The sequence below is a fragment of the Gymnoscopelus braueri genome, assembly GCF_963280865.1.
Source record: "Gymnoscopelus braueri genome assembly, chromosome: 21".
Classification (NCBI taxonomy): Eukaryota; Metazoa; Chordata; class Actinopteri; order Myctophiformes; family Myctophidae; genus Gymnoscopelus; species Gymnoscopelus braueri.
The window spans coordinates 39,090,850-39,106,496 of record NC_137623.1 but is presented as its reverse complement, the minus strand read 5'-3'; the positions used below and the strand labels follow the sequence as shown (position 1 = coordinate 39,106,496).

Below are 15,647 nucleotides of genomic sequence, written 5' to 3'. Positions count from 1 at the left end.
TCGGCGGGGAGCTTTCTGCATGCCATTACTGCAAACATCCTTCCATTAAGAGCTTGGTAAAGCCACAACTGTCATCTCATAACCGACACGAACCCATTATCTTTTTCATACCGGAGGTCACTGTTACCGGAGGTCACATAACCAGTGGTCCACAGACCACTGAAAATGTTCAAAACTATATACTGTACCTTTGTTAAATGCAGTGGTGGAAAAAGTACTCAATTGCTTTACATTAAGTAAAAGTATCAATACTGCAATGTAGAAATACTTTGTTACAAGTAAAAGCCCGGAATTCAAAATGTACTTGAGTAAAAGTACAAACGTATTGGCATCAAAATGTACTTAAAGTACCAAAAGTAATATAAAGTAATATATATTATATATATAAGTTATATAGTAATATATAGTATATTTTGTAATAAAAATCTAAATCTACAAAGTAACTAGTAACTAAAGTTTTCAAATAAATGTAGTGGAGTAAAAGATCCAATATTTGGATCCGAGATGTAGTGGAGTAGAAGTACAAGTTTTGGAAATTGGAAATTCTCAAGTAACGTACAAATACCTCAAAATTGTACTTAAGTAAATGTATGTAGCTCCTTTCCACCACTGGTTAAATGTAAAATATTTTATTAGCCACACTTTAAATAATCCGCCCTGTGAACATGTGGCCTGAAAAGTAGCACTGGAGAGCCAATGTGCTGCTTTATTATTTCCTGATGCCTGGCTGGTATCAGTGTCAGAGAAGAGCGAGGGTGGAACGGAGAGGGAATACAACCAGAGACATAATCCAGCTCATATTGAAGACGTACAAGGCCATGCCCCTGTGTGGCAGACTGCGCACATCTTGTCGAGTTTTTCATTAAAAACCTCGAGACATCCTTTCAAAGATAAGCGCTCAAAATGAAATGCCTGGGAAATGAAAACGTGGCTACGAAAGAGATATGAAATTCACACGTATTGTCATGCTGTGTTACTCAATGAACTCACTGCTGTGAACACACACACACACACACACACACACACACACACACACACACACACACATATATATATATAAATTCCATGTTACAGAATTTCAATATCAATGCCATACTTGCTCAGTTGAAGCAATAGGCTTTCATTCTATTTCAGGCTTTCTGCTGTAGGATGTTAATTTAAATGCAGCACATTGCAGTTCTGAGTTAAAATGGGTTGAACAACCAGGGAACCTTCAATAAACCTTTATAACACAAACATTTTCCTGTCTCGCAACATGACATACAATGTGTTACTGCTATTGTGTCCTTGAGTCTGAGACAAAAAGTATAGCTCAGACAAGAACGATATAACATAGCATTTACTTATTGACACACGTTAATATGGATTTGCATAAAACTACACAAAGCTATGTATCATGTGTGAGCACTGTGTGCTCTCATGTGCCTACAACTGATACTAATTTAGGGCTCTACTGTATACTGGTAAAAAAAACAGTGCTGCCTGGTTCACCATGGTGAAAATATGTTGAATGCTTAAAGTTCCACTAGCAGCCCCTAGAGGCTGTACTGCTCCTTTGATTTGATCGATTTGATTTGATTGATTTTTTATTCACCTCAGCTGCCCATTTTGTGTAAGCGAGCGGGAGAATAATAATAATAATCATATTTCTTTGTTAAAACAAGTGTTAAATAGCTCTAGATTGTGATAGTAATCATACAAACTGTAAAACTAGACTTAACATTAATGCAAAAAACACTGTTCACCATAATGTCTTGAGCTGAGCCCCGGATCTCTCAGGAACCTAGAATCGCCTCTGCAGACACATTATAATATCTACACATTACAATAAACATTGTGATTCGTGTGATTTGTGTTTCAGCACCAAAAGCAATCAAACTGAGTCCCAAACCATCCGTTTTCATTCAATCAAACAATTGATGGAAGCTGGTGTGATTGTCGTCCCTAGCATGTCCGATTCACTGCCCTTCAATCAGGCTGTCAATCAGCTTGGCCAGTTACGTATAGGGCCTGTATCTTGGCTGAGCCAAGCCTGGCTCTGCCAATAACAGCTGGCACCTTAACCATACGACTGCTTTCAGCAACTCTTTTTTCAAAAAACAATCAATTAAAATTGCCATCCAGTCAGCAGGCCATCATCCACCAGGCAGACCCTTCAACCCTTGGGTCAATTCTTCCACTTTAACAGTTAACAATTTTCTCTAACTTTTCTAGAACAACGGCGAAATTACATTTCCCTATTTTGGACATGTAATTACAGGTGAAAGAAAGTTGTCAATAAATATATATATTATTATAATTCTTTAACATTTCAAAGAGTTTTAAAAATATGTAAAATGTTTTAAAGTTTTAAAAAATGTGTGGATATAGCAGATAGATCTACAAGCTAACATTGTGTGTCACATCATTGCATGACAAAGTACACAGGGCGTAAGTGGTTAAATGAACTGCGTTGTGCTGTGAGGACGGGGAAGGCTGGCATGGAGGTCAGAGGTGGTAGTACCAACACAATAGGGTATTTGTTTTGAGGCCGTCAGAGAATGGATGCTGCACCATTTTGGCTCCAATGTAACCATCAGCCAAGAGAGAGGGACAGAAAGTGGTGGGGGAAAGAGAGACAGAAAAGGAAACAGAACACAAAACAGAATAAGGAGGAACAAGAGGTAAAAAACAGAAAGGAGGGGAGAGAAAAAAGAATTGGAGAGTCAGAAGAAAAAAGAGAGGAGAGAAAGAGGATAGAGAGTGAGAAACGGAGGGGGGAGAGAGATAGAGAGTCCGTGGGAAGAAAGAGAGGAAAAAGAAAAACAATGGCAGGGGAGAGAGAGACAGAGATGGAACGGAGTCTGCCAAATTGATGGAAACTGCTAGCCTACGTGCCAACTGTGAGCGCTCGCACGCATGCGCGCAAACACACACAAAATGAGAGGGGGAACGTGTTCAGAGGCATCTTCTATCCTATAAAACTCTAACGTCTCAGATATGTCATTAAAGCAATGGTTAAAGTCTGCAATTTCTTCAACTAGTTGGCCGTATGTACTGTAGAACAGCAATAACAACTTTACAAGCTACTCTGAACTTTATTACAGTCACAGCTCATGTTATGACACGCAAATTGGAAATGAAAACTACTCAATTTTTACAGACTGGGAAAAAGGAAAGAAAAAAACATGCATACATATTCTAGGCTCCAAAACATATATTTCCAATTATATTTTTTGGTATAGAATCCCACTAAAGTATAGCCTATAAAAGCTAAACTAGGGACATCCAAGGCACACTCTTGTGAACCCTCATGTATTTGGTTGGTGTCCATCTCCATTGCTTAGGAGCAGCACTCTGCTCTTGTTCATCAGAGCTACTACCTTTCAGTACTGTTCATTCTCTCTCCCTCTCTCTCTCTCTCTCTCTCTCTCTTCCTCTCGCTCTCTTTAATTGGGTCACAGTGGAACTGCGGATGGCAAGAGAAAGCGTCCCTCTATTCAAAAATGTCCCTCTTTGTTCCTGGGGGACACAAATGACCATTACCCGACCAAAGCATGAGGTTTGAAAAACCATTTCCTGTGGCTCAGATGGATGTTGGCTCAATGACATACAAAGGGGCAGATCTCTCCATATTGGTGTGCACATTCACCACTTAAGCCCCGTTTTATATCTCCGCTATTGAGCTTGTAGATCTGCTATTTTCAAAAAGAAAGCGGTCTGTTGGTTAAGGTGCCAGCTGTTATTTGCAGAGCCAGGGTTGGCTCAGCCAGACTGCAGGCCCTATCAGATTTGCCAAGCTGATTGGCAGCCAAGCTGATTGAAGGGCATCGAATCGGCATGCTTGAAGACGGGGATGACAATCACATCAGCACCACCCTGTCTGATGAACCGTTTGGTTGACGGAAAACAGAAGCTTCTGGACACAGTTTGATTGCTTTTGTTGCTGAAACACTAAAACAAATTACAACACAACCTGGGGCTGAAACCCTGTCTGCTGATCATTCACAACCAATTTGAATGTCACTCTGATGTTTGACCTTTGCGACCCAAGTAGAAATTTACTTCGGGGCAGTCTAGTGATCATTCCTTGCAAGGTTCATGAAAATGTAACACATCCTAACTATACATGGACATTCTGTTTCAGAGGGATGGGGCTTATCACACCTTTCTGCAATGGATTCTTAATTGCAATTTTATGGTCCATTTATGGTCCATGTAAAACCACAGAATGGGATTGAATTCCTCTGTATCCCTCTCAACTTTCTCGTCTCATCTTCACATTTTAGATAGGCTGGTCCCTCATGAGCCTGAGTGCAGCCTTAGATCCTCTGATAAGGCCCTCTTCGTTATTCTTTAAACTCGCCTCATTACTCGGTGCAATTGGGCTTTTGCAGCCCAGGCACCTACGTTTTAGAACTGAGGATCTAAGGGTGGAAAAGCCAGTGTCGTCTTTTTAATCACTTCTAAAAACGTAATATTATGTCAAGGCCTTTCTATAGTGTCTAATTATTGCCTCATCGGTCCGTAGCCTATGCCCGATGGCGTGAAACGACGCGTTTCATGTCATAATCGGCTCTGTGCCTAACTGTAGTCCCAGGTTTACAGATAGTGGCATACCTGTTTCTTTTTCAAGTTCATTTCCCCATAGCCTCATTTCATTGGCTCAGCAGCAGAACACACGACACCTTCACGCGTGTTTCAAGTTCAAATCAGCTGCTGAGTCAATCAAACGAAGCAATGGGAAAATGAACTGGAACAGGAAACGGGTGTGCCACCTTCTGAGAACTGGGACTACAGTTATGCATAGAGCCTATTTCACAACGTTAAAACATTCCACAGAGATATACACAGAAGACATGGGGTATGCTCACATCAGAGCAATGGGATTTAGGTTGAAAATCACAAAGTTTCCTTTAACTACAGTACTTTGCCTCATCATCTCCATCTTGCTCCTCCTAACCCCCCCCCTCCATCTTCATCCATCTTCCCCTCCTTCTATATCCTCCCCTAACATCAAACACTCATCAACGAGAGAGATGGCTAGAAAGACTGAGAGAGAGTGAGTCTCCATATAAGGGAGAGAGGGAGCTGGGACAGAGGGTGTCTTTTGTAATCCCTCAAAGGACTGTGTCAGTGATTAGCTTGCTTCTGTGCCGAGAGCTCAGCAGCGGGTCAGAGCACTTGTTCACTGGTGAGTGGTGAGACACAACAGGACGCTTCCCTGTGTCCTTAGAGAAAAGACGAAGGGCATACACCAACATATAGTGCAAGTAACAAGCAGTGAGCACTTCCAGGGTCGGAGTCATTTAAGACTCAATGTTGCTGTCATGATGATGATTATGGTGATGATGATGCTGATGAAAAATGACATACTAGTGTGGGTCAAGGGCTATTATTAGGGTTTTGTTCATTGTACAAATCAAGACGGAGGGTATAGATGTCGGACACAGAGGGGGGAAAACGGATTGTAACTGCAAGGGGAACCTGATCCAAGACCTTTCCACAGCACACATTAGTTGAGTGGGTGAATGTAATGCACAATCTATGTAAAAGCGCTTTGGATAAAAGCGCTATATAAATGCACCATTTACCATTTGAGTCAACGCAAGTGATGCAAAACTATTGTAATGATGCCATCTGTCTGTGTGTGTACACACTGTACAGTATGTAATGGATGTATGTCACTCTGTCTGCAATGAGTCAATACAATGTGTCATCGTCAAATCACAATACAAGAACATGAATATACTGTATATCGTCGGCATCATCAGAAACCTCTCATCTCCATATTTAAACTTTTTTTTTCTCGTAAATCCAACGCCCTACTTGATCATACTAGCGTGTCACACAAAAGCAGCAAAAGTAGCAGATCTACAAGCTCGAAACACGGCACGAAGCGACACGTTTTGAGCTTAATGTCAATCTGCTTCTTTTGCCATTTTTGAATTTGAATCCTATGTCCAAAACAGAGTAACTGTTTTGGACATTGGAGGTTTCTATGATATATTGCATCTCTAACTCTGTACAGTTTAGTGGTCAAAGGTCAAGAAGATAAACAACCTGTGCGGGCAGATGGGCAGATGTTAGGGTTCGTTTTGTTTTGTTGTATTTTGTTTTGTGTTTTCTGTACTGCATTCCTTGCGTGTTACTGTATGTCTTGCATTTTAAAATGGGGAAAAACTCAAAACATTTCATTTTAAAAAAAGGTAAATTATTGGTTTAAAACATTATCATTGTACAAAACGTATGAACTATTCATCACGGAAGGATGAGACTGATTGCATCTGAAAGCCTTGCATGTCTCAAGCCATTTCACTTCAGTGTTTTAAATGTCATACCGTCTATGTTCTAAAAATAAGTGTGTCATAATTTTTTTAATTGGCATAATTATGCAGATTTTGCCATTTCACAGCGAAATAAGGCAATATTTAGCCATTTGTTATGTAGCCTAATTGCTTGCTTTCGTATTTGGCTTATTCGTTCCCATATAATGAAAATCAATGAGAAACAGAGAGCAAATTGCAAAACCATTGATGAAATATACACCTGTATCTCTTAACGATTGACAGGCGACATTGGCATTACAATGAGAACCAATCAAAATAGTCTCTACAAAAATGAATGGAAGGAACTGTACTATGCAGTAAGCACTATCCTAATCTCTCAGCACCACTGCCCTAAACATGTAGTGTTGTTGTTAGTAGACACACAGGAGCACCCGGGAGGAAGTGGACTAAGAGAGGGGAGGAGCCAAACAGAGTTCCTGTTTCTACACAAAAAAGGAAGTGGTGCCCTCAGAGGCAAAAAAAATAGATAGGTCAAAAGTGCCCTATTTCCATTTACATATATTGCTGCAGTACAACCACCATAAGCAGGGTTCAATTTGTAAAAAACAAAACAAAAAAAACACAAGGGAAGGCATTTTCTAGTCTACTTTATCATCCTATTCTAAATGTGCAAAATAAAATGAACAAGGACAGAGAGATACAGAGATCTCCATGTAGGGGCATAAAAAGAAACTCATGCAGGCTGGTGCATAACTGGATGGGGGCATGCATTCCCAACTTGCATCCTTCCCGAGTAGGCTAGCACCCATCTAGTACAACACATGGCAAACTGCTACTTTTGCTATTTAAAAAGAAAAAACTTTTGAAAAGTTGAGGTCAGATCTTTTTTTGTATATTTGCCCAAAATATGGATACCAGGGTTAATCTGGTTAACATACATTTCTAATTAAATTGTGATATTAACAAACATACATATCAAACATAATTCAGTCTGATCAGAAGCAGGGATAAAACAAAAGCCAACTGAGGATATGGCCAGCAAATTCAAACCTGACCATAACCAACGCATCTGCATACAGTATGGAACAAACAAAGCCCCTATGCATTGATTACTTCCTCTTCCATGTCTGACACAGAAGCATGGTGATGGCTTTGCTATGAACGTATATTTATTTCTAAGTCATAACTACATGAAAGCAACCCCTATCTTGCTGCCTAAAATCATTCCTAAGCATATCAAATTCATACACAATACGTATATTGTATAGGCGGCACACAAACAATTACTGCAACAGGGGGCATGACAATCATCCTGCAGTGAGATGATTGCATTTGTAGTATTTCCAATATTTTGATGATCAGAGAGAGAGAGAGAGAGAGAGAGAGAGAGAGAGAGAGAGAGAGAGAGAGGGAGGGATGCAGCCCTTCTTCCAGGGACTTTCCAACAGTATACTCGGGCCCATCAAAGGAACAGCAGAGATACAGACATTAACCCTAGGAGTGGAAGTAAGGATGAACTCTGATGTTTGTGAGATAAAAAGCAGGGTAGAATCTAATGAGGTCTGTACTGTATATGGGCTACATGCCGCTGTGGACTCATTTTCCAAAGCCATACTGGTCCATAATACACAGATACACGTACCCAGGTCAGAGTAGGAGCGCTGATCGAACCCATTCTCTTTCAAAATGCAGTCGTAGTGGTTGTCAGTGAGTCAAGACATGAGTGTTTCAGCAGTTTTTCCATAGCCTAGACTCTCCCTGCATGTCTCATGTCTCCTATAGAGCCAGACCGATGCCAGAGTTTTTGGTCCGATGCTGATCTCAATTTTGGAGTCCTAGACCACCCATTACCAATGTTTTTACGGATATTGTCAAAAGTGCCTAATTAATTCTAATCAATTTGAAAAACAGACTTAATTTGATTTTTTTTAAGTTCTTAAAAAAATATATTCAAAATTAGCTGATCTGCAAGCCCACAATGGGTCGCAACTCAACGCACTGTGAGCTTGTAGATTTGCTATTATCTTTTTACTTTTGAAAATGTTCACCTACAGTATGACAAGCCTAAAGCAGGGATGCCAGGTCGAAAGTGGTTAAAAATCAGGACACATCAGCTGCAGATATCAATGTCATTAAAAAAAGTCAAACAATGGCCTATATACAGCATGAGCCAAGTCTGGCTTTGGCCTCCTGTTTGTGTCTTCTCTCAGTCACTCTACAGTCTTTGCCTGTGTTTTCCTGCGTTTTGCTCCCCCAGGCCAGATGTTATCCATCACATTAAACACTGTCCACCAGCTGTCCATGATCTCATTACCCCGCCTTGTGTATTTCATCTGTGCCCTTTCGTCAGATGCAGCCACTTCGTTCGTCAAGTTGTCTTCGTTAAAGCCGATCTACAAGCTCACAACGTGTCGCGATGCGACACGTTGTGAGCTTGTAGATCGGCTATTTTCACATAGCCTAGGTATAAAATAGAGCTAAAGTGGTTCATGTATGTTTTATAATGTAATCATTTATATCTGCAAAGTAACTAGTAACTAAAGTTTTCAAATAATTGTAGTGGAGTAGAAGTAAAAGTATTCGATTTTTTTTTTTACTTAAGTACAGTACTTGAGTAAATGTACTTTACACCACTGCTGCAGAGTGACATTGTCATGTGGCAAATTCAAAATGAGTTCCGTCTATTCTAGTGCGTGTCTAGTCCGCGTGTTTATCCTGTGCCTGTACTGTACTTTGTATCCTGCCAGCTTTAATGACAGCACAGTTGCTCATCCTTGCATCGACCTCAGTGTCCCATCTGTGTGTTCTACTCTTGGGTGCTCTCGCTACAACCTTGTTGATGAAAGCCACAAGGAATGGCTACTATTATCTTTGTGCTGACATCTCTTGTGGAGGTGGTAACATACAAAAGAAAACATACGCTGCAATTAATTAGACACAAAGGATTCTGCCTAAATCCAAGAACATGTTTGTGAATGAGGAGATGAATAACAAGCTACCACTGGGTGGGGCTAACCTTAAAGCAATATATACACATCTACGTATTGTCATACTGCAGCTCCTTACATTGCAGACACTAACTTGATGAGATGATTTCCCCCTTCAAGGAGTCGTTGCTGTCGGTCCGAAACCTCTTATCTTACCTCTTAAACTTTAGATGTTTTTTTTCCTATAAATTAATGCACTACTTTGTCAAACTACAGTGTCAAATAAAAGTAGCTAAAATACCTGATCAACAAGCTCTATTGCGACTTGTTTTGAGCTTGTAGATCAGCCATTTTGGCAATTTGATGTCCTGAAAAGTAGCAGTTTAGGACATATGAGGTTTCCACCGGACAGCGACGATATTTTATGTGATTCATATGTTATGTGACTGATAAGCCAAGAGGATACAAATATTAATCAACAACAAAAAATGTGTTGCAAAGACCAAAAACATGATAATTCTGCACTAAATTGAGTAAGTTTACAGTTAGACAATACACCATCCCTAGAGCAGTGGTTCTCAACCTGGGGGTCACGACCCCCAGAGGGGTCACCAAATAATTTGAAGGGGTCACCAGATGCTTTTCTGAATGTGCTCAAAGAAATGAAAATTGGAAGAAAAATACATACACGTGAATGTTTAAGAAACTTTCATACAGAAGAGCGAAAAGTTGATCTATGCAAGGAAACTGTTGCGATACACGAAACGGTGGCTCTCAACAGCCTGTGGACGGCGGATGGAACAATGTGATGGATTAAGATACTAAGAGCCATAAAAAATATCACACACACCCAACACCCCACAAGTATTGTCGACTTCGACCCGCAAGTGAGAAACTCAAAGTGGGCAAGTTGAGTCACCACAGATAGTCACCACAATATTCACCTCCCATTTTATTACATTGATCTACCCCAATGTGTCTGAGGTTCTGACACACGAACGCTTTATGTCAGTGAAAACTAATATTATGCATTACACCAAACATCCAAATCAGTGGGCCAAGGCCAACGTCGGTGGCCAGTGCCTACTGGCTATTGGAGCTGTATACAGGTGTATTTGTCTCCACCAGGCCGAAGGCGTGGCCGAGACTATGTTTTTGCCCCCATCCGTCTGTTAACAGCTAATCTCCGGCACCGTTGGACCGATCGGCGCGAAACTGTGCACGCTCACTCCCTAGAGGCCAGAGCAGAACCAGTTGCCCACATTTTTCACATCGGCCTGTTATAGCGCCACCAGCATGCCGATTTTTGCAAAACACATTTTTTTCTACTAATTTTGTCCAAACATCACACAAATCGGTACACATTATCTCTATACTCATGTGATAAACAAGGATCTGTCCAATTTCTCATATTCCATCTTGATTGGTTAAGATTGGCATATACTGTAAAGTTTGCAGGAGTGGCTCGTTTTGAACAAAATGCTCCAAATCATGAACGAGCCACTCTGATTGCCGTGACACTATAAATGCACATTCCCACTAGGCCGAAGAAGAAATGCCACCCTTTTCACATTGTCCTGTTATAGTGCCATCAGGAGGCCGATTTTTGCGATACAAACAACAAACTAATATAGCTATTTTATTTAGTATAGCAGTCTTAGTTGGTTTGTGCGCATGCACGTGTTTGTTCAGTATGCGCACGCGTCTGTTCAGTGTGTGTACAGTATGTGGTTAAGATCGGTGAGTCACGAGCCATGGCCAAGTCTTTTTTTGGCCATGGCCAAGTCTTTTTTTTTCTAAAAAGGTTGAGAACCACTCCACTAGAGGATGCAATCACTCCTGAAGGTTCTTCTGTTTTGGAGCGACAAACAGGGGAGTCATGGGTAAATTTAGGAGGAGGCTCAGGCTCATTAATTCAATCTGTGGTCTCTGTACTGCAGAGCACAACCTGCCTCCTGTTGTTTTCCATTTGGCTCTAACTTTCCCTGTTAATCCTCTTACAGTACATCACCTGCATGGAGGACTGGCTGTTACAAGACACTACTGTTGTCTGTACCATAACCACATACTCCTCTAGATCAGTGGTTCTCAACCTGTGGGCCGCGGGCCGTGAGGATATTGCAAGCGGGCCCCCAACTAATTGCGAAGATTTTAATGACAATATAATAACATTAATATAAAAAATGTTAAAAAATAAATAAATAGGAACTTAATGATAGTTCCACTGATCCAAGCCAGAACACAAATAAATATGCATTGAAAATGCAGTGGCCAGAGGGGTGGGCCTGATCCCGAAAAGGTTGAGAAATACTGCTCTATACTAATAATGAGTTGCCTCACTTGCCTGAAGTCTGTACTTGGTCCGATCTTTCCCCCCCCCTACACCAAATAGCCAATCTACAAGCTCACGTGTCACTTTGTAACAGGTTTTAAGCTTGTATATCTGCTATTTTCTGCGAATGTTCCCCCCCCCCCAGAATAAGGATGCTAGGGTTTAAGTGGATAACTCACTAATGCAGTCCAGGAGATGCACGTACATCCACAACTGGATAACAAAGACAAATGTATTGAAAAGAAGAACGAAATCCGCACTCCGTCTCTGATGTTCCCAGAACAACAATCATTGTGCCTGACGGAGACTGCAGAGGTCGAAACGTTGTACTACTGTATACTCCGCTTAAATTAAGTTAATGTGCACATTTCTTTCTTCTTTTTAACTCACTAATGCGCCAATAGCCCTGCGTGCCTATTTGCACAGTTGTCAGTATTGAAAGGCTAAGGGATACAGGTCTGAATCTGGGTGGCCCAGGGTCTCTGGCACAAATATTTCAGATGGGGCTTCCGCAGCACATACATATTAATTTGCGGGCCCTTGACCTGTGAATGTTTGAGAACCACTGCCTTATATCCATCCCTCTGACAGAGCTGGGCAGCAGCCACATCCAGCAGAGTTCAAGGCCAAGAGGATGCAGGCCATCTCGAAACCACTTTCTGTATGTGGATCCCATCTATCCAGATGCTTAGCTAAGCAGAAACTAATGCAGTCTCACCCTGAGGGCTGTGGGTATATGATTGTGTGTGTGTGTTGCAGGCGTGTCCCTTTTCCCTCCTTGCATCATGCAGAATGACATAGCAGCTGACTGTATAAATAGCCAAAGTCAACCAGCCTCCCCCCCCTCCCTGTCTAACCACTTAAACCCTATATACTCTGTTGACCGGGACCTATGGGAGGGCCCCATCCCTTTTACGCACTACACCAAATCTACACAAACTCTTCTCTGAAAATAGCTGAATAAGCTGTAGTGGATGAATTGCCATTAAATGATTTCCTCATTTATCAATGTTCTGGTCATGTCTAAGCACAGAGTTAATTAATAATGTGCATTTGAGATATAAGAGTATATTATATATAGCATAAAAACAGAATTTACCAAGATTTCAATACAGAACACCCATTGACAGACCCAGCACTAATGGTAGCCTGTTTAATGGATAGGGAAATGTCACCTAGCTAATTTGCAAACCATTGTACACAACATTGATAAATGAGGGCTCTGGTTTTAACAAAGCGTTATTTGACCCAAGGACTTACACATTTCCACCGTTGCCCTAATCATTAACAGGCCTCTTTGCTCCACTAGGTTTTTTGATTGAAACATCTGTGTAGTATCCTCAAATAAATCATGAGTCAGTCCATGGAAGCAATGACACTTCAGCCATGTATGTATGTATGTATGTATGTATGGTATGTACAAACATTTCACAATGCTACAGTATCTATGTTGTATCTGGTTCTATGTTTTAGATATCATTAGTTCTCCTAGGGGTTTGACTTCTAAAATGTTAAAACGATAAACGTTTTTTCAAATAATCTCTAGACATTTAAACTGAGAAAAATGATTAAGTGACCATATGTTTGACTTGTTTGTGCTTCCAACAGCACCGGAGTTATCCAAAAATGATTTCCTGACAGTAAGGCTGAGTGATGCTATAGCAATGGCACCATCAGTTCAAGCCAAACTACTTGACAGAAAACATCAATATGAGCTTTCACTTTGAACAAGTGCGACAAAACTTTCCATGAAAGTGTGAACGGGTTGATTGTCAAACTGATCACAAGTCATAAGAGATGTGCTGCCGATCTCTATTGTGGAAGATGAAGGCTTGACAAAGCTTATGGCCTACAGCATGTAAATGGTGCATTTATATAGCGCTTTTATCCAAAGCGCTTTACATAGATTGTGCATTACATTCACCCATTCACACACCGATGGCGGAGGAAACCATGCAAGGCATCAACCTGCTCATCGGGAGCAATTAGGGGTTCAGCGTCTTGCTCAAGGACACTTCGACAATAACTCTTCTGGGGGAGCCCGGGATCGAACTGGAAACCTCACGGTTACCATCCGGCCGCTCTACCACCGAGCCACTGCCGCCCCCATATAGAACTAGGATGTAGAACTAGGATGTAGAACTAGGATACGTCATACAGAGCCAAAAAATATGAACTACAATAATTGATAAGCTGCATTGAATGTGAATAAAGCCAATGATATATATCCACGTAGAAATAAAGTAAAAAAGTAACGCAAGTTGTTAGTAAGATGTTAGTAAAATGAACACACTTTGAGTTGTTGTGATATAAAACCAAAGAGAGATTCCCCCAGAAGTGTCAGGCAGTGACACATCTTACAGTTGCCTTACTGTAGGTCCCAATAAGCCACTGACTGTACCCAACAGTTGCCTCCTACTGAGCCCAGATCAGCTGATGACGCAACCTGAATCTTGTGGGATGCATTAAGCTGATCTGCTGCCAGCCTGCAAGTCTGGGAGCATCCGCATGACCACCGAAACTAGAACAACAATTGTGAGACTGGAGGACAGAGAGACAGACGGACAGACAGAGAGACAGACGGACAGACAGACAGACAGACAGACAGACAGACAGACAGACAGACAGACAGACAGACAGAGACGGGGGTGTATGGAGGGGGGAGGGAGGGGAAAGAGGACAGCTCTCATTCTTTATTGAATGACTGGGGAGAGCTGGCTTTGTTCTGATGTGCATCATGCGTGATTTTTACAGTCCATTTTCGAAGGCTGATTTGGCAGCTCGATGAGAGACGAGAGGACCAGCAGGCAGCAAGGGGGCTCTGATAATCAACCATCTACTGAAGAACAACTCATTTTGTGAAGTGATTAACGTAATTAACACAGGTGTGCGTGTGCCTGTGTAAAAATGGTAAGCTGTGTCGGGCAAATTGAGCACAAGCCAGCAAACTTTTAACAACCCCAACAAAATAGAACACAGGATCCAACCCCACGTCCTCCCAGAAATACTGTGCACATTTCTATCACTGTTCCTGTGTTCCATGTGTCCCTGTTTGACACATAGGTGTCAGGACTCAAACGTTTCTGCTTTTGAAAATGAATTTTCTTTTTCAAAAAGTGTATATATACACACGTGTGTGTGTGTGTGTGTGTGTGTGTGTATGTGTATGTGTATGTGTATGTGTATGTGTGTGTGTGTGTGTGTGTGTGTGTGTGTGTGTGTGAGAGAGATATATAGATATATATAGATATTAATACACACACATATATATATAAAACCACATTAACTCTGGTGTTCCTATTTCGGGCACATCTTCAAAAATGCTCCCTCAATTTTATTTACTTTTTTGTTTTGTATAACAAAAATTGCAATGCAATGTTCACAGAGGGACTGCAATGAGTAAATGGCCAGGCAATGAGCATGATTCCAGAGTTGAGCAGCAGAGCTCATTGGAATGCAGCCATGAATAGACAAGTGTCACAGTCAAACAGGGGAAGTCCTGTCAAGTCCACTCCTACATCTCCAAGTCTCTCTCTCTCTCTCTCTCTCTCTCACACACACACACACACACACACACACACACACACACACACACACACACACACACACACACACACACACACACACACACACACACACACACACACACACACACACACACACACACACACACACACACACACACACACACACACACACACAAAACTAGCTTAATTCAAACATCCTCTTTGATGTATCACAGCATTTTGCAAAGAAGTATTGTCAACAGCCATATAATTATTGCAGTCTGCAACTGTAGGCTTGCTGGCCTATCATTAATCTGGTCAAATAGCCTAGTAGCTATAATTTATAAATATTTCACAGTCACAGCAGCATCACATCCATCTATGTTAGCCTATCTGTGTGCAGACAAGCGTTTTGCAGCTCTGACTTCATATAGTGCAGATATTCAGTAATGTCCTCAGGCTCAGGCTGTCTCAGTCACTTACTAAATGTGGTTAACAGAAGCCACAGCCACAAAGACAAAGGATCATAGCAGCATCACAAGCACACTGACTGAGCTACTGTACTACTGACAGAAAGAAGATAAGCCGGTGCGTGCTTGGCTATATAAATAGG

General features: G+C 41.3%; 1 protein-coding gene across 1 annotated transcript in view; it reads right to left on the bottom strand.

The window, feature by feature from the left end:
• The window catches only part of vopp1b (VOPP1 WW domain binding protein b), a gene marked incomplete at its 3' end in the record, with an annotated part of 69,245 nt that overhangs the window by 53,073 nt on the left and 525 nt on the right, over positions 1-15,647 (bottom strand). The gene's annotated exons all lie outside the window — the stretch shown is intronic.